General features: G+C 43.4%; 1 protein-coding gene across 1 annotated transcript in view; it reads left to right on the top strand.

Moving 5' to 3' along the window:
- rasgrp3 (RAS guanyl releasing protein 3 (calcium and DAG-regulated)) overlaps positions 1 to 22,105 on the top strand; it is a 118,362-nt gene that overhangs the window by 8,749 nt on the left and 87,508 nt on the right. The window lies entirely within an intron of this gene.

Genomic DNA, 22,105 nt, shown 5'->3' with positions numbered 1-22,105 from the left:
AACCAGAATAGGCCCTCTTTTCCCCACTCTTTGCCTACTGCCAACCAATCAATCTTCTTTTCATTCTGGTATCTTTCCTGTGATGCCATGGACTCTTAATTTATTAAGCAGCCTCATGCACAGCACCTTGTCAAAGGCCTTCTGAAATTCCAAGTAAGCAACATCCACTGACTCTCCTTTGTCTATCTTGCTTACTATTTCCTCAATGAATTCCAACAGATTTGTCAGGCAAGATTTCACCTAAAGAAAACTATGCTGACTTTAGCCTACTTCATCGTGTGCCTCCAGGTACCCTGAAACCTCATCCTTAATAATGGATTCAACATATGCTTCTAAACCCCTACCCAGTAGAAACATCCTTCATGTTTCCAGCTTTCCAATCTTGTTAAATTCTTTAAGTTACAGTGAGATTGCCTCTCATTTTTGCTAAACTGTAGGCTTGGTCTACTCAATCTCTCTTCAAATAGCAAATGTGTTTTCTCTGAAATGATTCTAGTGAATCTTTGCTGCACTCCCTCTATTATAGTATATCCTTTAAGTTAAAGATGACCAAAACTGTAACTATTACTCCAGTTTGGGTTATATCAATAATCTGTGCAATTGCAGCAAATCATCTTCACTCATGTTCTTAAAACTTCTTGTGATAGAACCACATGCCATTTGTCTTCCTAATGGCTTGGCTTTTCTCTCTGATCTAAGTTAGCGTGCCATTCAGTTCAGAGGTAATAAGGGCATTGAGTTTCCATATTAAAGCACAAGTAAAAGGAGAGATAGTCAATGATTTTCCAAACCATGCCAAGCAATACATTTTGCATTAGACAACTTTTTGTCACAGAGATTCCCAAGTGTTAAATCAAACATGTTTGGCTGAGTTTTTCCTGTGTATTTGGGAGTCAAGTTAACTTTCCTGAAGAGGAACTTCAACTGAATATGTACAAATATCCCCCCTATTTGTGAATTTTACTAGGAATGTTGCAGATGAAGGGCCCAAAGCATTGTTGAGAATCCACTACTGTCAGGAAGGAGGTAGAGGAGCATTAGGACTAGGACTGACAGACTGAGTAACAGCTTCTTCCCTCAAGCTGTGAGACTAAAGAATACCCTGCCACCACCAAGAACTCGTCACTAGGACAGCGAGCTGTTTACTGTTTATTGTTTAATATTTACCAGTGCTATGACTCAAAATGCATTTTGAATTCAATGTTATTAACTTATTTATTTTGTTTTATGTGCTGTGTGTGATATATGTTTTGTGGGTGCACAGTGGTCCATAGGAACATTATTTCATTTAGTTGTATATATGTGCAGTCAGTTGACAATAAATTTGAGCTAGGTTCTCAGGATCTCGGGAATTGTACTATGAGAAGACATGAAGCAGAACAGACCTTTACATTCCTAAATTAAAAAAAAACGAGAGATGACCTCTTTGAATGAGGCAAAATTATTTCAGGATTTGATAGGGAAATTAGAGAGCAAATTCTTCACCCCAAAGGCAATGATTTTTGGAATTCTCAGTCCAGGAGTTCTGGGAAGATTCAGTTGCTGAGTATATTCAAGAAGGAGGTCTTTTTGGATATTGAGAGATTCAAAGAATTTGGGAAATTTGCAAAAAGAGCTGTAAGAGGGCAAATGGCTTTTTACCCATCTATTTCTTATGTTCTTGTTAATCAGCCTGATTTTTGTGTCTATAGGTTCACCTAACTAACTTAAGAGCCAAAGACAACCTTAGGTTTCCATTTGATCCATTCTTGATTTGGCATTGGGTCCCCGTTAAACAGCAATACTGCCTCTTTTTCCCTTTATTCCAACATTAAGTGGAATCCCATTTTGAACAGAGGAAATATTTAATTCTCCTTCAGCTTTATTCCAAACATCTGGGAGTAGAGGCATTTTAGTTAATGCATGGAAATTCCAGAGATGTTTTTCCTACAGACGTGAAAAGTCTGTGCCCCAGATGCTGGGAAGTTACAAACAGGAGAGACAAAATATCTGCATCTCCATACCATTACAGAAACACTGTTCAAAGGTTCAAAGGCTCAGTTATTATCAAGGTATACAGGCACAATGGCCCTGCCCCCACATCCCTCTTTCTGCACAAAAAAATGAACAAATTGGATCAGGCACATCGACCCCCAAGTCCCCTTCCCACGCAAAAGAATGAGAAGATGGGGCAAAAAAAACACAGAATATAAAAACTGTAAAACTGAAAAAAAGGGTCTATAGTCCAATGTCCAAATCCAAAACGCAGAAAAAACATGGACAACACTCTCCACAGTGGCAGGCTCTCCCCTCTCCCGTACAGAACAACTTATGAAAAGACAAGCAGCCGGTGTTCACCCTCTGCACCCGCTTCGATGCTTCAATGTCCCTTGTTGCTTTAATAGGTGAACAATTGGAGCTTTAATTAGCGAAACGGAGCCAAACATAGGCTTGTGCCCCATCCTGCAGACTGCCCACTGTGAGGTTCGCACACGCTGCCTCCCAGAATCTTCTCAGAGGCTGCAGAGTGCTAGAACACCCAAATGATCTGCAAACTTCCCCACTGGCCTCAATGTTTTAATCACCCCTGTTGTTTTAGTTGGTGAACAATGGAAGCTTTAATCGGTGAAATGGGCTCATACTTCGGCTCACGTGCCATCCCACAGCCTCTTCACCATGAGGTTTGTTCACACTGTCTTTGCCTCCCAGAATCCTCTCGGAGTCTGCAGAGTATTGAAACACACAAATGATCTTGAAACATCAAAACACAGACTCCAAGAGTTCCAGCATCACATTCAAAATAAGAAGTAAACATAAAATACATCAAAAAAGTGAAAAAGTTGGTTTCATGATCTATCTAGAACATGTTGACCAAGGGACTGTTGTACACAGGCCCCATCTTGACAGGAATATTTAGCTATTGAATCTTAGAAGTGTGTGGATTGTTGTTGATGACGTTATGGGCTGTGATGTTACCAGATTTAAAATAGCTTTAACTAATGGATGCGGAAAATCACAAAGAACGTCTATTTGATTCTTGTACAGAGAGAGAGACTTCAGTACAAACCAGGGTGAAACTGATCACATTGTTTAATATAGCTAATGAGAACATATCCTAGTTAGGACAGCACTACTCTGTTTCTACTGAGCAATCACCATAGCATTTCCAAGTAAAGTGTTGATAGTCACTCAGTCCAGCCCTCATTTCCAGTGGGATGTTCTCGTTCCAGAACAATCCCCTGTATGTTTGCATATTTGTTGCACTTCTATTTTTTAGTTTTCATCTATTTATTCCAAATAAAACAAAATGCCTTTTCAATGTTGGGATGGCCGGAGAACTTTATAAAACCAGTGAGGTGCTCTTGAAATGTAGGAAACAAATTTGTGCACAGCAAGATCTCTCCGGCAGCCACACTTTGCACCTTGTGGTCTGAGGATAGAATCACAGAATTAGTATGGCCTTTATTATATTGCTGTCTGTGGGAGCAGTCACATTTCTCACAATACTATGTAACATCTCTTCAGAACAACACCGGATGTACTGTGCCTCGGTACCCCTTTCAGGTTGTGAAAGGTGCAATAGAATGGGAAGCTTTTAAATAATGAGGTTCAATGGACAAGAACACGAGGAAACAGGAGCCAGACTATATTAGCTGGTTCCTCACGTCTGTCCTGCCTTTAGATACGATCATTGTTGATCTACTCTAGACCTCAAGACCCTTCTTTCTGTTAGATCCCCATAGCCCTCAATCCCTTGATCTTTCATAAAATATATACGCACCTCCATTTCATAGATTTCTATTGAGCTAGCCTTCACATTTCTGAGGATGGAAATTCCATAAATTCACCACCGTCTGTGAGAAAAAACATCTGGCCACCTCAGTTTTAAATGATCGGGCCCTCGTCTTGAATCTATGCCACTGATCTGAGATTCTCTCACAAGCGAAAATACCTCAACGTCTACCCTGTCATATTCCCTTGGAATCCTGTATTTTTCAATATGATTACTTCACATTCTTTTCAAATGATGCAGATCCAATCCATTTAGTCTCTATTCCTATTCCTGACAGGGCAATGGGTGAGAATGTGAAAATACTGGGCTGGTGGTGCTGTTTGGAGCTGGTTCAAAGGAGGTTAAAAAAATTGAAAGGCTTGTCATATGAGGAGCGTTTGATGGCTCTGGGCCTCTACTCACTGGAATTCAAAAGAATGAGGGGTGACCTCATTGAAACCTATCAAATGTTGAAAAGCATTAATAGAGTGGATGTGGAGAAGATGTTTTCTGTGGTGTGGGGGAGGGAGGTCTAAAACCAGAGCGCACAGCCTCAGAATGGAGGGGGGTCCTTTTAGAATGGAGGTGAGGAGGAATTTCTTTAGCCAGAGAGTGCTGAATCTGTGGAATTCGTTGCCACAGGTTGTCATGGTCCGGATCGGTGTCCCTTTAAATTTACTTTGTTTATGTTACGATCCGGACCGTTGATTCCCTGTTTTCCCGTATCCCTCGGCCTTGGTGATTGGAGGCAATTTAATCTCGGTTGAACCGGTAGTTTATAGTCTCTGGCTTTCAGCCACTGGGGGCGAGAGCATCTGCAAAGTCACCAAAGGTACAGCGTGCCAATGTCATCTGGCCGGAGCAAGCCTAGTCTCCGCCCAAAGTTAGTGCCGGTAATTCGCCTTTCCTCACTGGTGCAACCCTGTCAAGTTACCTCGCCAAAGCGAGCCTGCAAAGTTTCCTCACCGAGGTGGGTCCGTCAGTTAACCCGCCAGAGGGAATCAAGAACCTCTGTCTACTGTTCCCGGGCCGAGTCGAGAGCTCGTCACTACCTGGAGGCTCCAAGTCAAGTCCTGGCTCCGGGGGCATCCAGGTTCCGAGTCAAGTCCTGGCCCTGGCAGTCTGTGATTCCTGTCCTACCCCCCTGTCTGAATCCATTCTCTGCCCCTCTCACCTCTACCCCTTGTCTTGTCTTGTCCTGTCCTCGCCTCCGTGGGGTAAGTCAGGCCGTCTTGCTGTTGCCCCGCGGGGATCATGAGTCCCAGCCCTATGTCCTGTACCCAAGGAGGGGTCCCGACTCTGTGTTCTGTGTATGTGTCCATGGTTCCATGTACCTGCTCTCACGAGACCGAGGCTCTGTTTTTCCATGTTCCTCCTCTCCCTAGCCCATGTCATGTCCATGCCTGGTTCTGGGGTCCGAGCCCATGGCACGACCCAGGTACTGGGTCCTTGCCCAGTCCCTGGCTCGGAGTCCATACCATAGCCGCTTCATGTCGCCTCTAGTTTTGGGATCCGATTCCGAATCCAAGCCCAGACCCTTAGTCCCAGCCTAGTCGTAGTCCTGAGTCCTTGACCAGTTTGCTATTTCCTGCTCCTGCCTTGCTCTCCTGGTATCGAACAATAAACTCAATTTAATTAACCTCACAAGATGTGTCTTGCATTTGGGTCTACCCTTGCTCCCTATGCCCCGCCATTGTGACACAGGTGGCTGTGGAGGCCAAGTCACTGGGCATATTTAAGGCAGAGGTTGATAGATTCTTGATTAGCCAGGTCATGAAGGGATATGGGGAGAAGGCAGGAGATTGGGGCTGAGAGGGAAAATGGATCAGCCATGTTGAAATGGCGGAACAGACTCGATGGGCCAAATGGCCTAAATGCTAGCCTTATATCTTATGGTCTTGCCTGATGCTACTTTGCACTGAGATTGTGCCTGCTGTAGACACCCTGGATAAAATGTCACGGGTTGTGTGTCATCATGTAGCAGGCATAGGTTGGGAATGAATTTCTGAGATAAACAAATTTGAGAAGGTTTAACGAGTAAGTAAAAGTTTGAACATTAGTCATCAAGCTGCAGTACGCTGATAATGTTTGTATATACACATTTTTGGAGGCTGGACTCCAATTCATCACTGATTCAAAGTTTACAAGGGTTATATACTAAACATCCATACCAAAATGTCTTTAGCTAAAGTTCCTCACTGCATGAACACAATCATAACGTGGTGGATCAAAGCTCTCCATGGATACAATCTTGCTGTGCTACACATTTATGTTCGATATAAAAGTGTGACAAAGTAAAGGACTAGCTGTAATGTATGTGTGTGTTTGTGTGTGTGTGAACATATTTGTGCATATACAGTTTTAGGCACAAATCTTTTGTACTTGTCGATGTGGAGTAGAGAGCGACTTTGTAAATCTGGTAGGAGTAAAGGATGTTGGGAACGGTGAATGATTGGGAATGGGAGTGCTATGGGAGGGGTGTGGGACAGGTGGCAGAGAAGGAGTGCTAGGCTGTGGGGTGGTGCAGGTGAAGGCATGCCCAGCCCTGAGACACCAGGCAAGGTCATTTGATTCCAAACAATTTGGATTATTGATCATTATGGAATGTTTCGCTGATGCTTCCCGCTCCCTGCCCTCTCCCTTTCCTTCTTTCCAACGATGATTTCCCCCCTCCCTGCCCCCCATCCCACTGTCAGTCCACAATAGAGACCCACATCAGAATCAGGTTTATCATCACTCACATATTTCATGAAAATAGTTTTTTTTTTCACGGTAGCAGTACAGTGCAATATATAAAATTACTGCAGTATTGTGCAAATGTCTTAGCCACCCTAGCTATATGTACTGTATGTGCCGAAGACTTTTGCAGAACTGTACAGTGTACGCAAGTGTGAATGCATAGGTGGGTAGATGTGCATGCGTGAGTCTTTGCATGCATGTGCACTTATGTGTATGTGCACGTGTGTGCAAAGTACATTTAGTAGTAGTAGTCATAGTCATAGTCATAGTCATACTTTATTGATCCCGAGGGAAATTGGTTTTCGTTACAGTTGCACCATAAATAATTAAATAGTAATAAAACCATAAATAGTTAAATAGTAATATGTAAATTATGCCAGGAAATAAGTCCAGGACCAGCCTATTGGCCTCAGGGTTTCTGACCCTCCAAGGGAGGAGTTGTAAAGTCTGATGGTCACAGGCAGGAATGACTTCCTATGACGCTCTGTGTTGCATCTCGGTGGAATGAGTCTCTGGCTGAATGTACTCCTGTGCCCAACCAGTACATTATGTAGTGGATGGGAGACATTGTCCAAGCTGGCATGCAACTTGGACGGCATCCTCTTTTCAGACACCCCCGTGAGAGAGTCCAGTTCCATCCCCACAACATCACTGGCTTTACGAATGAATCTGTTGATTCTTGTTGGTGTCTGCTACCCTCAGCCTGCTGCCCCAGCACACAACAGCAAATAGTGTTATGTATTTACACATGTTTATGTGTGTGCGTATTTGTGTGCATGCACCCATGTTTGACCATTTATATGTACAGATACATCATGAACTTGGGTCTTGTCAGTGTGGAGCTTGCTTATTCTTCCTCAGCCCTGTATGTTCCTCTATGTGCTCCAGTTTCCCAGCATATCCTGAAGATCTGCTCATAGGTTAAGTGGCCAATGTAAATTACCCCATAGGTCAGGTGCAAAAAACTTGAAAGGAAAAGTTGGACAGCAATTTGAGAGATTGATTTGCCGAGATGCGGGGCACTTGGACTGGTGAGATTGATCTGCTGGGAGTCGGTGTAAACTCAGTGGGAAAATAGTCTGCTTCTATTTCATAAGTATGTCAACTCGCCAAATCTGTATAACTGAGTAATATGGAAGAAATTACTAATTGTGAGATGTACGTGTGCGTGTGTCCACGTGCACCATATGCATGGGAGTTTGTGCAAGCTTTTATGTGCACGTGCACTGTATCAAAGTTCAGTTTATTGTTATATGTATAAGCACATGTATCCACAGGTGAAATGAAAAGAAATATTTATGTATTGAGATACAGCACAGAATAGGCCCTTCCAGCCCTTCGAGCTGCTGCACCCAGCAATCGCCAGTTTAACCCTAGCCTAATCACAGGACAATTTTCAATGACCAAACCTGTAGCAGTATCAAAGGCACGTAGCATCTTACAAGCAGCGTTCATAAGAAAAATATAAACATAAAATACATGTGAGTTTTATAAGAAAAACATAATTACAAAAAAACCCAGTCTATTTTAGTGCAAAGTGATCAAGATGATCGTAGTGTTGCTAACGTTGATGAGGGATTGCTTTGGGGACTGAATGGCCAAACTTATTTACATATTGCCCATTATGCCCCATTTTAGGGCAGCAATAAAGGTCCTCCTTCTCTATCCGTCCTTGGCCATCTTCTCTATTATGCCTAGGTGTGGTTCAGATTGGCGGAGTTCAGGGCTTTCTTCATCGTGTCAGTAGCTTCCTCTCAGTTTTCATGACTGTCAGTCATGCAGGTCCCGGGTGGAGACTCAGGATATGTCGCACATAGATGTAGAAGGATTCTTCATTGCTGTTTCTGTAACAATTTTGTTTGGCCAGTCAGGGTTGTTAGTCTGAGCTAAACCCCAAATTTGGAGGAGCGGAGGACCACTCTTACTCTGGCCTCTATCCTTTGACCTGTTCAGTATAAGGCTCTGACTCCAGCCAGCATAGCTCTCCAGGTCATTGAGGCACTCAAGTCTCCAATCCACGACAAGGTTGTGGTCCTCTTGGAGGTGAACGACTGAAGGGAAGCAGCTATTCTTGAACATGATGGTGTGAAACATCAGGCTTCTGTACCTCTGGCTCGATGGTAGCTGTGTGAAGATGCCTAGGCCGGGATGGTGGGTATCGTCGATGATGGATACAAGAAATTCTGCAGATGCTGGAAATCCAGAGAGACGAAATGCTGGAGGAACTCATCAGATAGGCAGCAGCTATGATGGATGTTGCTGCCTTGAAGTAGCGCCTCCTGTAGATACTACCAATAGGAGGTAGGGAATTACCTGTGATCTATTGGGAGAGTCCATTACACTCCGCAGCTTCCTACATTCCTGCACCTTTGTGTTGCTTTGCCGGTCCGTCATGCAACCAGGTATGTGCAAGTGTGGCCATGCTTGTCTGTTTGTTCACCTGTGTGTTCTCATGTGTGCCTGTACACAAACCTGTGAACATGTGCGTATGTGTGCATGCACTTGTGATGATTTTGTGCACATGCATGGGTACATCTATGCAAGAGTGCTCCCATAAGTGCTTGTGTGTACTTACGGTGTATGCATGGTTTTAACAAGCTCAAATTTATTGTCAGTCAACCGTACACATGCATACCATCAAACGAGACAACATTCCTCCAGACCAAGGTGCACAACACAGTATATATAACTCACATACATACCACATAAAGTAATATTGCCACAAATAAATTAACAAATAATAAGGTGCATTTATGATACAAGTTATAAAGTAAACAGTTTAACACGACTGGCGCTTCATGCGTGATGAAGCGTGGTTGGTGGCAGGGAGTTTAGTCGTCTTACAGCCTGGGGGAAGAACCTGCTTCCCATCCTAACAGCAAACAACAGGAATTCTGCAGATGCTGGAAATTCAAGCAACACACATCAAAGTTGCTGGTGAACGCAGCAGGCCAGGCAGCATCTGTAGGAAGAGGTGCAGCCGACGTTTCAGGCCGAGACCCTTCGTCAGGACTAACTGAAGGAAGAGTGAGTAAGGGATTTGACGTTTCAGGCCGAGACCCTTCGTCAGGACTAACTGAAGGAAGAGTGAGTAAGGGAATCCCTTACTCACTCTTCCTTCAGTTAGTCCTGACGAAGGGTCTCGGCCTGAAACATCGACTGCACCTCTTCCTACAGATGCTGCCTGGCCTGCTGCGTTCACCAGCAACTTTGATGTGTGTTCCCATCCTAACAGTTCTTGTCTTAATTCTAAGGTACCTCCTGCCTGATGGTAGGAGGTCAAGAAGATTGCTCTACAGATGGAGGAGATCACTAACAATGCCAAGGACCCGGCATACGCAGGACTCCTGACAAATATCGCTAATGTGTGGAAGAGAGACTCCAGTGATCCCCTCAGCAGTCCTCACAATCCTTTGTACATGTGAGCCTCCAAGAAATCTTATTAAAATTATCATCAGCTTCACTTTTCCAACGCTCTCCCTCTTTTCATCCCTCCTGCACAGTCTGCAGTCCTGCACACTGTGCTTTCTGCTCCTTGCACAGCTGCTATTTTAAACACTTGCTCCAGGCAACTACTCCTTCGGCTGCTGAGTCCCTGAATTCTGGAATTCTCCCCGTAACATTCCCCAGCCTGCTCTTTCTTCCAGACGCATTTAAATCTTCCTCTTTGACCAAGCTTTTGGCCGCCTGCTCTAGAAGAAAATTGAAAATATGCTTTGTTTGGTGGTGTTCCTGTATTTAAAAACATCTTTCTGCCCATGTGGTGTTATATTGCATTGACAACACTATATAAACAAAGATGATTTAAGAATACTTCTGCATGCTGAAAAAGCTTCTCTGCCAATAGTTGGCTCTGTCTCACTGAGTTAATAATTTGGCTCCTGGCAAGGTACACGACAGCTGCTGTTTTATGTGACAGAAAATGCACAGCTGTGCTCTATATAAGGGGCTCGGCTGGCAATCTTTTTGAGTCTGGCATACTCCAGAAACCTCAGCAGAGACCTGCTGGGATCAGTTTGCTCTCTCTTCTGGTGACATTAGCAAACATTTTTTTTATTGCTCTCTCCCTCTCCTTCTTCTGCTGAGGATAGGATTCACGGAGACTGCTAGGTCTCTGCGCCTTCTGATCGTGTGCTCTCTGCAGCCAGGAAAGAGGACTAATGTTAGTCCTTTGGGTGAGCAAGGGCACATTGGTACTTGGCTTTGTTTACACTGGATTTTCAGTTTCATATAGAATGGAAGCTTGAAGCAATTATGACTATTTTAGCACTGGTAACCCAACATTGCTCTATTGGAAACATGATGAGATTCCAATTCTGTCTGCTTCCTTTCACTTTCCCAGCTGAATGGGCTTTACAGCAGCTAATAATGTCTTTGTCACTATCCTCAGAGATGGTTGTGGCTCGGGATCATTATGAATCCCCTAGTGTGAATTACTAAACTACACTCCAGAGTAGGCTGGTCTCAGGGGGTGAGTTTAAATAGTTTGCTTTCCATTTACATGCAATCAGGCATGTGAACATTTTAGCCTTTGTGTAATTGATGACCCCCGAATACCTTGCCCGAGCACAACACATCTACGGCTTTCACCAGAGCAGGTGGAATTGGGGCCAGGGTCTTGTCTGTTCCTTTCCCTTCATACAAGTGTGGCCAAGCTCTTCAAGAGTTTATCGGAATCACTTCACAACCTTTATAAATTGGCTTCCGTAGATGGTATCTGTTCATTGCAGTAAAGTCTAATCCAGGCAGTTGAGTGCTGACCTTTGTGAAAGAGGGAATGATAACATCAGTGAGTTGACCAATGTGTTAATGATAAGCACTGGTGTTAGGTTCAACCTCCAATTGAAGCCCTCACATCCGATCATAAAGGAAGCATATGCAGGCCACGAGGGCATCCCATTAATATACAGAAGTAACCGTGCGTGAAAATGGTTTTGTACATAACTGAGCTCAGCAATTGATGAGGTCATTTCCAAGGACGTTACATTTCTGAGTGGTGCCATGAGGTGGAATTGCTTCCAGTGTGAGGAAATGGAAAATACTGATCTTGACATAATCAGGTCAACGTGCTTTCAGATCCTTTTTTTTTTGATCTCCTTTCAGTGATTAACCTTCTCAGTGAAGAATGACAAGCATTTCTCAGTATGTGCGTGTGTGTGTTTCTGAGAAGGAGGGCAGTGTTGGGGAAGTACTTGTAGTTTGAGGGGTGCTGCAGGATCTAGTGCAAAAAGATAAATGACTGGAAGAACACGGCAGGTCAAACAACATAGGTGGAGGCAAAGGGAGGATTGAAGTTTTGCAGAGCAGCCACACTCTGTCCACAATGGGCACTCCCACCAGAACACGCGGGTTTGCTCTCCTTGTGCGACACACTCAAAATGCTGGAGCAACTCAGCAAACCAGGCTGCCTCTATGGAGTGGAATAAGCAGTTAATGTCTTGGGCCAAAACCCTTCATCAGAACCTCAACATCAATTGTTTACTTCTTTCTAATGTGTTCCGTTCTGGTTGCCTCATCATAGGGAGGATGTGGAAGCCTTAAGAAGGATGCAGAGGAGATTTGCCAGGATGATGCCTGGATTGGAGAGCATGTTTTATGAGAAAAGGCATGTCTTTAGAGAGCTAGGGAAGGAAAAGAAGAGGTGACTTGCTAGAGGTCTGCATGATGACAGGAGACATAGATGGAGTGGACAGCTAGAGACTTCTTCCCGAATACAAACAAACATGATTCTAAGGAGATTAGAGGAAAATATAAAGGGGATGTCAGAGGTAAGTTTTTTAAGCAGTGAGTGCTGGGTGCATTGAAAGCTCTGCCAGGGGTGGTGGCAGAAGCAGATACATTAGGGACATTGAAAAGAGGCACCTGGTTGATAGAAAATGGAGGGCTATGTGGGAGGGAGGGGCTAGATTGATCCTAGAGTGGGTGGTCGGCACAACATTGTGGGCTGAAGGGTATGTGGTGTGAAGATCTATGCTCTATTTTCTGTTTCTGGTATCTGCAGAATCTCTTGTGTTTATGATTTGTATTCACCTTTTCAATTTGGCCCCTCATCATTACCCCCCCCCCCAGTCTCATTCCTCCATACCTGTCCACCTGGGCTTCTCCTATCATGTTTCATCTTTCCAAGCCGCTGTCCCTCCTGGCTCCATCGGTCCATTATCCCTCCTTCATCTGGTTCCACCTATCACCTACCAGCCTCTGTGTCACCCCTCCCCCCTCAGTTCTATGTAACCCCTCTCTTCACTCTACACTCTCATGAGGGGAATTCATCCAACACATCGACTGCTCCTTTGCCTCTACAGATGCAATCTAACCCTCTGAGTTCCTCAAGCAGTTAATTTATGCTCCAGATTCCAGCATCTGCAGGCTCTTGCCTTATCTGTTATTCCAGCACAGTGAGAAGTCAGGAGGAGAGGTGGTGGGAGTTATGACCAGTAACCTGACAGAAGGGGAGAAGAAAGTCCTCCCCCCCGCCCCCGCAAGCAAATCCTTTTTGGCGATTTCTGTTCGTGGGGGTGGGTGTTAATCACTACCGGAATATAGGTGATAAGTGGGTAATACACTCAATTTTGTTTCTAAAAGGGTTTATCTAACGAATTTAATATTAAACACACAGCGCATATTTTCCTCGCATGGATATAATGATAAGTCAATTATCAGGAGAACTTGAAGTGTTGAACGAACTTCCAGTAGAAGTGGCAGAAGCAGGTTCGATATGATCATCTGAAGAAAAATTGGATAGGTATCTGGACAGGAAAGGAATAGAGGGTTATGGGCTGAGCGCAGGTCGGTGGGACTAGGTGAGAGTAGCGTTCGGCACGGACTAGAAGGGCCGAGATGGCCTGTTTCCGTGCTGTAATTGTTATATGGTTATATAGGTCACTTATAAGTCAATAGCATCATAACATTTTAAGTAGTATTTGGATATTAAACGCACAGCACATATTTTCCCCGTATGAACATATAAAATCATTGCAACAAACCAATATCGCTGAATCAGCGGGAGCCCTGGGCTTGTTTCCCTGCAACAACACCGTCTTATTGAGGGGTGATGGGAGACAGCGATACTCGAAGGGGGTTCCTTATGTCCAGTCTATTCCGCAGTTTAGTTTTCGTTGCATTCATTGCAGAAAACTCCGCTTCGCAGAAAAATGTTGGAAATGAAAGCAACGTTTTCAGTGCTTTCGTGGCTATCTCGGGATATTTAGCCTTGACTTTGATCCAAAATGCCGACAGAGATGTTATGTCAAACATACTTTTCAGCCCGTCGTCATTTGCAAACTCGAGGAGTTGATCGCCTTCCCGCCCTGACACAGATGACGCGCGGGTCATGACCTCGCATGCGTAATGGCTGATCAGTGGCCGTGACAGGGAATGAGGAAAGGTGCAGCTGACCAAATCATATCGCTCCCTCGCGGCCCGGTAGCGCATGCTCTGCGGCCCGGTACCCGTCCGCGGCCCGGTGGTTGGGGACCGCTGAGCTAGGTGTTACATTTTAAAATGGAGGAATGTGTGGAGGCTGAGTTTTGTCCTTTAGGGAGTTCATTCTCTGCCAAAGATCAAAGCAGTGATGCAAAATATGTACCAAAGGTGCTATGACTCCTAATGGCCTGGGGAGAACAATTATGAATTTTACATTCAATTATGAATATTACGATTTAAGGTAGAAGTTATAAGCAGTAGAAACTGCAAGCAGTTTCAAACTCCTGGGAGAGCACATCACATAATCCTTTCATGATCCCAGGAAATTTCCTACACAGACTGGAAAGCTCACCAACGCCTCTACTTTCTGAGGAGGCTGGAGGGAGCTGGACTTTGCACATCCGTACTCACTTCATTCTACAGTAGAGAGCATCCTAACAAGCTGCATCATTGTCTGGTGTGGAAACTGCACTGTGGTGGACAGGAAGGCTCTACAAAGGGTAGTCAAAACTGCTGAACTCATCATTGGCACCAGCCTAATCACCATTAATGACTTGTATACTGAAGATGCCAGAAAAGGGCCAGTAACACCATGACTGCTCCCACTCTCATCAGGGTGGAGGCTACATAGCATTCACAACAGGATCACCATAGTAGTAAGGCTGATCAACACCTTCCATGCTCCCAACCACCAGTACTTTTTGATTTTCTGTCAGTTACCTTATGTACAGACTAGTGTCACTTTATGGGCATACAATCAGTCTATACACACATAAGCCATCTTAAGACCATAAGACATAGGAGCAGAATTAGGCCATTCAGCCCATCGCGTCTGCTCTGCCATTCCATCATGGTTGATCCCAGATCCCACTCAACCCCATACACCTGTCTTCTTGCCATATCTTTTGATGCCCTGACCAATCAGGAGGCAATCAACTTCCACCTTAGATACACACATGGACTTGGCCTCTACCACAGCCTGTGGCAGAGCATTCCACAGATTTACTGCTTGGGCTAATCATATGTACTTATATTCATTGTGTTATTTATTATTGTGTTCTTTATCTTTTGTGTTTTCTTTTGTGCTGTATCAGCTCTGGAGAAACAAATATTTCATTCTCCTTTACACTTGTGTACTGGAAACAGCATCAAACAATCTTGAATCTGGAATCTTAAATAATTTATTAATATGTTTCCAACCCTCCCCAAACCAAAGTTAACATTATTTAACCAAATCATTCACTGCAGAATTACGGAATATTTCACTATCCACAGTCTAATTTGCACATTACTCACTGTCAAAATGTCCAAAGGATCCAACATCAGCACTTGCACCCTTTCCCCACAACCTGAATTCCTTCATCAGCAGTTTATTCTGGTTCCTGAACATAACTGTGAATAGTGAACTGACATCCATGAATGTACTTAAGGAACCACTCCACTCCAAACATGATGGCTAATTCTTCCACATACAGTAAAGGATACTTTCCAAAGCCATTGTAACCATTCTGATCTTACATCCTGTCAGCTTTTCAGACAGAGTGACCAAGTGACCATCCTGTTAGGTTTTCAGAGGCACCTTCTATCTGATGAGAGAGCACAAGGCCAATACCCATATGATAATCTGGCACACAACTCTGTTGAGTAATGCACTGATTGCAGGTTGTGGCAATCATTTAGAATTTCCCAAGGCCTCTCCTTAACGAACTATAGCTGAGAAAAAGTTTACCTCTCCATAAGCTTCTGTCCACATCCACCATGTCATCTCATATCAATTGAATTACAGGCATTGCAGGATTGGAGGCAATTTATTATAAAACCCAATAATACTAGACATGCCTTCAGCTCAGTTACACTAGGATTTCATTTTCTCTGAGCGGGATGAAGTTCTTTATTGCCCACACAGTGTTCCAAATTCTTCAGTGGTTACGCATGCCTGCTCTTTCCAGTCTGCTCATCTTGTCTCCCAGTTTCTGTAGGTGTTGGTTGCTAATGGCTCCTGTAATCAGGATACAGCCATCCTGGGAACATCCTGCAAGAACTCCTCTGTAAAATGGACCTAGGGCTTTCCCGGCATATGGACGAATAAAACGAAAAGAAAAGAATTTTACCAAAGACAAAGGTCTTGCTCTGAGTAAGGACTGGAATTCGATTGCAAACAAGGTCAGACAGCGGAAACCTGATTGGATGAGGACTAACTGATCAGGAGGGACAGACTAAGGGGGTATAAGTACCACTGGACCAGACATGCCCAGGCATCATCCCTGATGAAGATGGCAGAGTTTCTCATCAAAACATAGGTTAATATCAATACCCGTACCCGGCTGGAATCCCAAGAAGAGTTTAAACCCTTTGTAGTTCTACAAGAGGTAGCAGGTGTAGACAAAACTTTGGATGGTAGTGTTTTTGGTTAATAGCTCTTGATAAACAAAAATGTCTTAGACTGATTCTTCAATAGTATCCATTGATATGAATAACTCATATTCCCAGACAAAGCAGCAAATAAATGTTTCATTCTTAGAATGGAGTGCTCTCCCAGGAACAAAATTTGCTTAGCAGTCATCTTACAATCTTAAACAAGTTTATTGCTATGAGGATCTGTGATGATGCGTCCTGTACCCAACACAGCCAGCATGGTTCCCTGAAAGGAAAACCCTGCCTGACTAACCTACTGCAATTTTTTGAGAAAATTACAAGCAGGGTAAACAAAGGAGATGCCGTGGATGTGGTGCACTTGGATTTTCAGAAGGTCTTTGACAAGGTGCCGCACACGAGGCTGCTGAGCAAGATAAGACCCCGTGGAATTACAGGGGAGTTACTAGCATGGATGGAGCATTGGCTGATCGGCAGAAAACAGAGAGTGGGAATAAAGGTATCCCATTCTTGCTGGCTGACGGTTACCAGTGGAGTTCCACGGGGGTTGGTGTTGGGACCGTTGCTTTTTACGATGTGTGTCAATGATTTGGACTATGGGATTAATGGATTTATGGCAAAATTTGCAGATAATACAAAGATAAGTGGAGGAGCGGGTAATGTTGAGGAAACAAAGAGCCTGCAGAGAGACTAAGATAGTTTAGGGGAATGGGCAAAGAAGTGGCAAATGAAATACAATGTTGGAAAGTGATTGGTCATGCACTTTGGTGGAAGAAATAAACGGGTAGACTATTATTTAGATGGGGAGAGAATTCAAAATGCAGAGATTAGATTAGATTAGATTATGAGGACACGCAGTCCTCTTTTATTGTCATTTAGTAATGCATACATTAAGAAATGATACAATATTCTTCCAGAATGATATCACAGAAACAAAAGACAAACCAAGACTGAAAAACTGACAAAAACCACATAATTATAACATATAGTTAATAATTTGATAAAGACCAGACTATGGGCACTGTAAAAAAAAGTCTCAAAGTCTCTCGAAAGTCCCATCATCTCATGCAGACGGTAGAAGGAAGAAAACTCTCCCTGCCATGAGATTCCAGCGCCGCAAACTTGCCGATGCAGCACCTTGGAAGCACTCTGTCCGAAAACTTCAAGCTTCTGACCTGCCGTCCACCACCAAGCACCGAGCACCATCTCTGCCGAGCGCTTCGACCCTGGCCCCGGCAACAGGCAATAGGCAAAGCCGAGGATTTGGGGCCTTTCCCTCCGGAGATTCTCGATCGCACAGTAACAGCGGCAGCAAAGCGAGCATTTCAGAAGTTTCTCCAGGTGTTCCTCCGTGCTTCTCACGTCTGTCTCCATCAAATCAGGATTGTGCACGGTACCTACTTACAAATACGATATCATTTCGGAGCAGCTGCGAACACTGCGTCACGCCGCCATCTTCTCCTCCCCTCTGATGTAAAGGGGCTTGGGAGTCCTTGTCAGGATACCCTAAAGGTTAACCTCCAGGCTGAGTCAGTGGTGAAGAAGGCAAATGCAATGTTGGCATTCATTGCTAGAGGTATAGAATGTAAGAGCAGGGATGTGATGTTGAGGCTCTATAAGGCACTCGTGAGACCACACTTGGAGTATTGTGTGAGGTTTTGGGCTCCTTATTTCAGAAAACAAATACTGACATTGGAGAATGTTCAGAGAAGATTCACGAGAATGATTCTAGGAATGAAAGGGTTACTGTATGAGGAACGTCTAGCAGCTCTTGGGCTGTATTCCCTAGAGTTCAGGAGAATGGGGGGGCGGGATCTCATAGAAACATTCTGAATGTTAAAAGGCCTGAATAGATTAGTTATTTCCCATGGTAGGGGAGTTTAGGACAAGAGGGCACAACTTCAGGATTGAAGGACGTCCATTTAGAACAGACATGCAGAGAAATTACTTCAGTCAGAGGGTGGTAAATCTGAGGAATTTGTTACCACGAGCAGCTGTGGAGGCCAAGTCATTGGGTACATTTACGGCAGAAATAGATAGCTTCTTGATTAGCCAGGGCATCAAAGGGTATGGGGAGAAGGCAGGCGAGTGAGGTTGACTGGAAGAATTGGATCAACCCATGATTGAATGGCACAGTAGACTTGATGGGCCGAATAGCCTACCTCTGCTTCTATATCTTACGGTTTTATGGTCTTATATTGATGCAGCTACAAAGAAGGCACAACAGTGGCTATATTTTATTAGGAATTTGAAGAGGTTTGGTATGTCACCAAAGACTATCATAAATTTCTGCAGATGTACTGTGGAGAGCATCCTGACTGGCTGCATCACCATCTGGTATGGGGTTGGTGGGGGGAAGGATGGCTATTGCATGGGATCAAAATAAGCTGCAGAGAGTTGTGAACTTAGTCAGGTCCATCATGGGCAATAGTCTCCGTAGTATCCAGGACATCTTCAAGGAGCGATACCCCCAAAAGGTGGTGTCCATCATTAAGGACCCCGATCACCCAGATCATCCCTTGTTCTCACTGTTACCATCAGGTAGGAGGTACAGAAGCCTGAGGAACAGATTCTTCCCCTCTACCTTCTGATTTCTGAATGGACGTTGAACCCACGAACACTACCTCACTAATTTATTATTTCTATTTTTGCACCACTTACTCTCTTTAACTATTTAATATATATATTTACTGTAATTCATGTTTTTTCTATTATTATGTATTGTATAGTATTGCTGCTGTAAAGACAACAAATTTCAGAACATATGCTGGTGATTTCAAACCTGATTCTGATTCTGACACTGAGGCTCCACAAATCCTCATTTTGAAATAACGACTGATGATTAGGTTTTCCCGTGCCTTTGGCACTTCATTAATCCCAACCACTTTGATGCTTTCAGATTCGTAAATTCAGGTGTAGTGTTTTCCGGGCAGCCGGTCGAATACCCAGACTGGTTTAGCAGCGTCAAGTTCAAATCTCACCTGTCCGCCATTCTTGTTCACGACAATAATCAGCACTCTATTTTTGCTAAGTCATCCTCGTTGTCATACTTCTTCTGTATTCAGTCATTACTTACTCATGGAAATTTTGAGCCGTCTATTAATGTTTCACTTTCATTTAGTTTACTCAATGCTTATGTCTATTAGCTCTGGATTGCGCCTTTAAGACATCTGTGGGGTAATTTTCCTGTCTGAACCATAATTCAGACAGTGCGTTTCCTTCCACAATTTTTGTCACCTTTGAAAATAATTTTCAGCTTGCTTTTAAATAGTGTGTGTTGACACGTTTCCTCAGTGTACATGGAACAGGCAGAAACACGTAGAACTCCTTGTTATCATTTGCCATTTCCAACTACACTGTGCCTCAGAAGTCAGATTCATCTCTGTATCCAATAATCCCCTGGTTCAGCATACTAATCTGTCCCTTAGAGAAAGTATTGCCAAATTTACAGTCTTGCAATCACTTCCTCAATCTGGCAAAGAATTACAACATGATTTTGCAATATCCATTTGTACGTCTGGGTTTGAGACAAATATACCAAACACACTCTTTGACTCTATGATCGATATCCTGAGTGTAATCTTAGGCAACTTTCTGTAATGTCTACAAAACAAGTAATATGCGTCAACACAGGTAATGTATGTCAACTCAAGTAATATGTGTCAACTGCAAACTTATTAATCATTCATCCTACATTCATATCCAAGTGTGAACAGTTCTAGGCTCCTCATCTAAGAAAAGATGTGCTAGCATTGGAGATGGTTCAGAGGAGGTTCACAAGGATGATTCTGGGAATGAAAGGGTTATCATATGAGGAACTTTTGATGGCTCTGGGTCTGTATTTGCTGGAATTTATAAAGGCGGGGGGGGGGATCTAATTGAAACCTTTTGAATGACAGAGTAGATATGGAAAGGATGTTTCCCATGGTGGGTGAGTCTAGAACAAGAGGGCACAGCCTGAGGATAGTGGGGCGTCCATTTAAAACAGAGATGTGGAGAAATTTCTTTAGTCAGAGGGTGGTGAATTTGTGGAATTTATTACCATAGGCAGCTGTGGAAGCCAGGTTGTTGGGTGTATTTAAGGCAGAGCTTGATAGGGTTTTGATTGGACACATCATCAAAGGTTCCGGGGAGAAGGCTGGGGAGTGGGGCCGAGGAGTGAAAAAAAAGATCTACTATGATGGAATGGCGGAGCAGACTAAAAGGGCCAAATGGCCTAATTCTACTCTTATGCCTTATGGTTTAAGTCATTAAATATACAGTACAACCAATGGCAAGAACTCAGTCTCAATCTCTGTAGCACACCAGTGGTCAACGACTTGCAATCATCCTTCTAATACCACCCTCTGCTTCTATCACCAAGTCAGTTTGGATCCAATTAGTCTGCTCACCTTAAATCTCAAAGGCTGTCATGAGCCTACCATATGGGACTTTGCTAAGGACTTGACTAAACTCCATAAAGACAATATCCACCACCCTACTGTTATTACTTTGGCTACCCCCTCAAAAAACTTGATTAAATCAGTGAGATAGCACTTCCCTCTCCCAAAGCCCTGTAGACTATTCCTGATCATCCCTTCCCTTTCTAAATATACATAAATCCTATTCATTAGAGTTTTCTTCAAGAATATTTCGACCACTGATGTGTGGGTTAGCAGCCGGTAGTAATTTGTCCTATCTTGCAGCCCTTCTTAAATAAAGGAAAAACATTAGCTATCATCAAGTCATTTGGTTCTTGGCCTATGGTTAATAAAGGTACAAAATTCATGGTCTGAGCCTTGGAAATCCTCTCTTATTACTTCCCATAATATTCTGGGATAGATCTCACCAGAAGAAGAAATCTATCAACCTTTAATATTCCCATAAATTCCTTTGTTCTTTCTCCAGTTATACATGTATCCCTCATGAATTCCATGTCTTTCTCCTTTTTTTTACAGACAAGTGAGAAGTACTTTATTAGAGTTTTGCCCACATCCTTTGCCTCCTCGCATAGGTGGCCTCTTTTGGTCCCATAGGAGACTTACTCTTTTCCTCCCTTCCCTCTTGCTTGTGATATACTTATGGAAATACTTCATATTTTCCATAGCATTACTTGCCAAAGATATTTCATGAACTCTTTTTGCCTCCTCACTGCCCTTTCAGAGGGCAGTTAGGAGTCAACCACTTTGACTCTGGAGTCATATAGGCCAGGCTTGACCAGGTCCATAGATTCCTTTCCCTGAAAGATGTTAATGAACAGGATGGGCTTTTATGACAATCCATTTTCTCCCCTTAATGTTCATTATTAACTGAAATTGAACTCCATCACTGCCATGGTGACTTTCTGGATGTATAAATCAAGGGATCTATGCTAACCTACTCTGGATGTATAGTATAAATCCCTGGATTTTAAATGGGGTAATTTAACTGCTGCAATGCCATTGTACCTCAAGGTTACATGGAAAGACTTAGAGCAATAAGTTTAAATTCTGCCACTACAACCAAATGAGTACCTGGTATTAAAATGTAGTCATAGGCATAGTCATAGTCATACTTTATTGATCCCGGGGGAAATTGGTTTTCGTTACAGTTGCACCATAAATAATTAAATAGTAATAAAACCATAAATAGGTAAATAGTAATATGTAAATTATGCCAGGAAATAAGTCCAGGACCAGCCTATTGGCTCAGGGTGTCTGACTCTCCAAGGGAGGAGTTGTAAAGTTTGATGGCCACAGGCAGGAATGACTTCCTATGACACTCTCTGTTGCATCTCGGTGGAATGAGTCTCTGGCTGAATGTACTCCTGTGTCCAACCAGTACATTATGTAGTGGATGGGA

This window comes from Mobula hypostoma, chromosome 8 (assembly GCF_963921235.1).
Source record: "Mobula hypostoma chromosome 8, sMobHyp1.1, whole genome shotgun sequence".
Classification (NCBI taxonomy): Eukaryota; Metazoa; Chordata; class Chondrichthyes; order Myliobatiformes; family Myliobatidae; genus Mobula; species Mobula hypostoma.
Note: the sequence above shows the minus strand (reverse complement) of the source record. Positions and strands in the feature narration are given on the sequence as shown.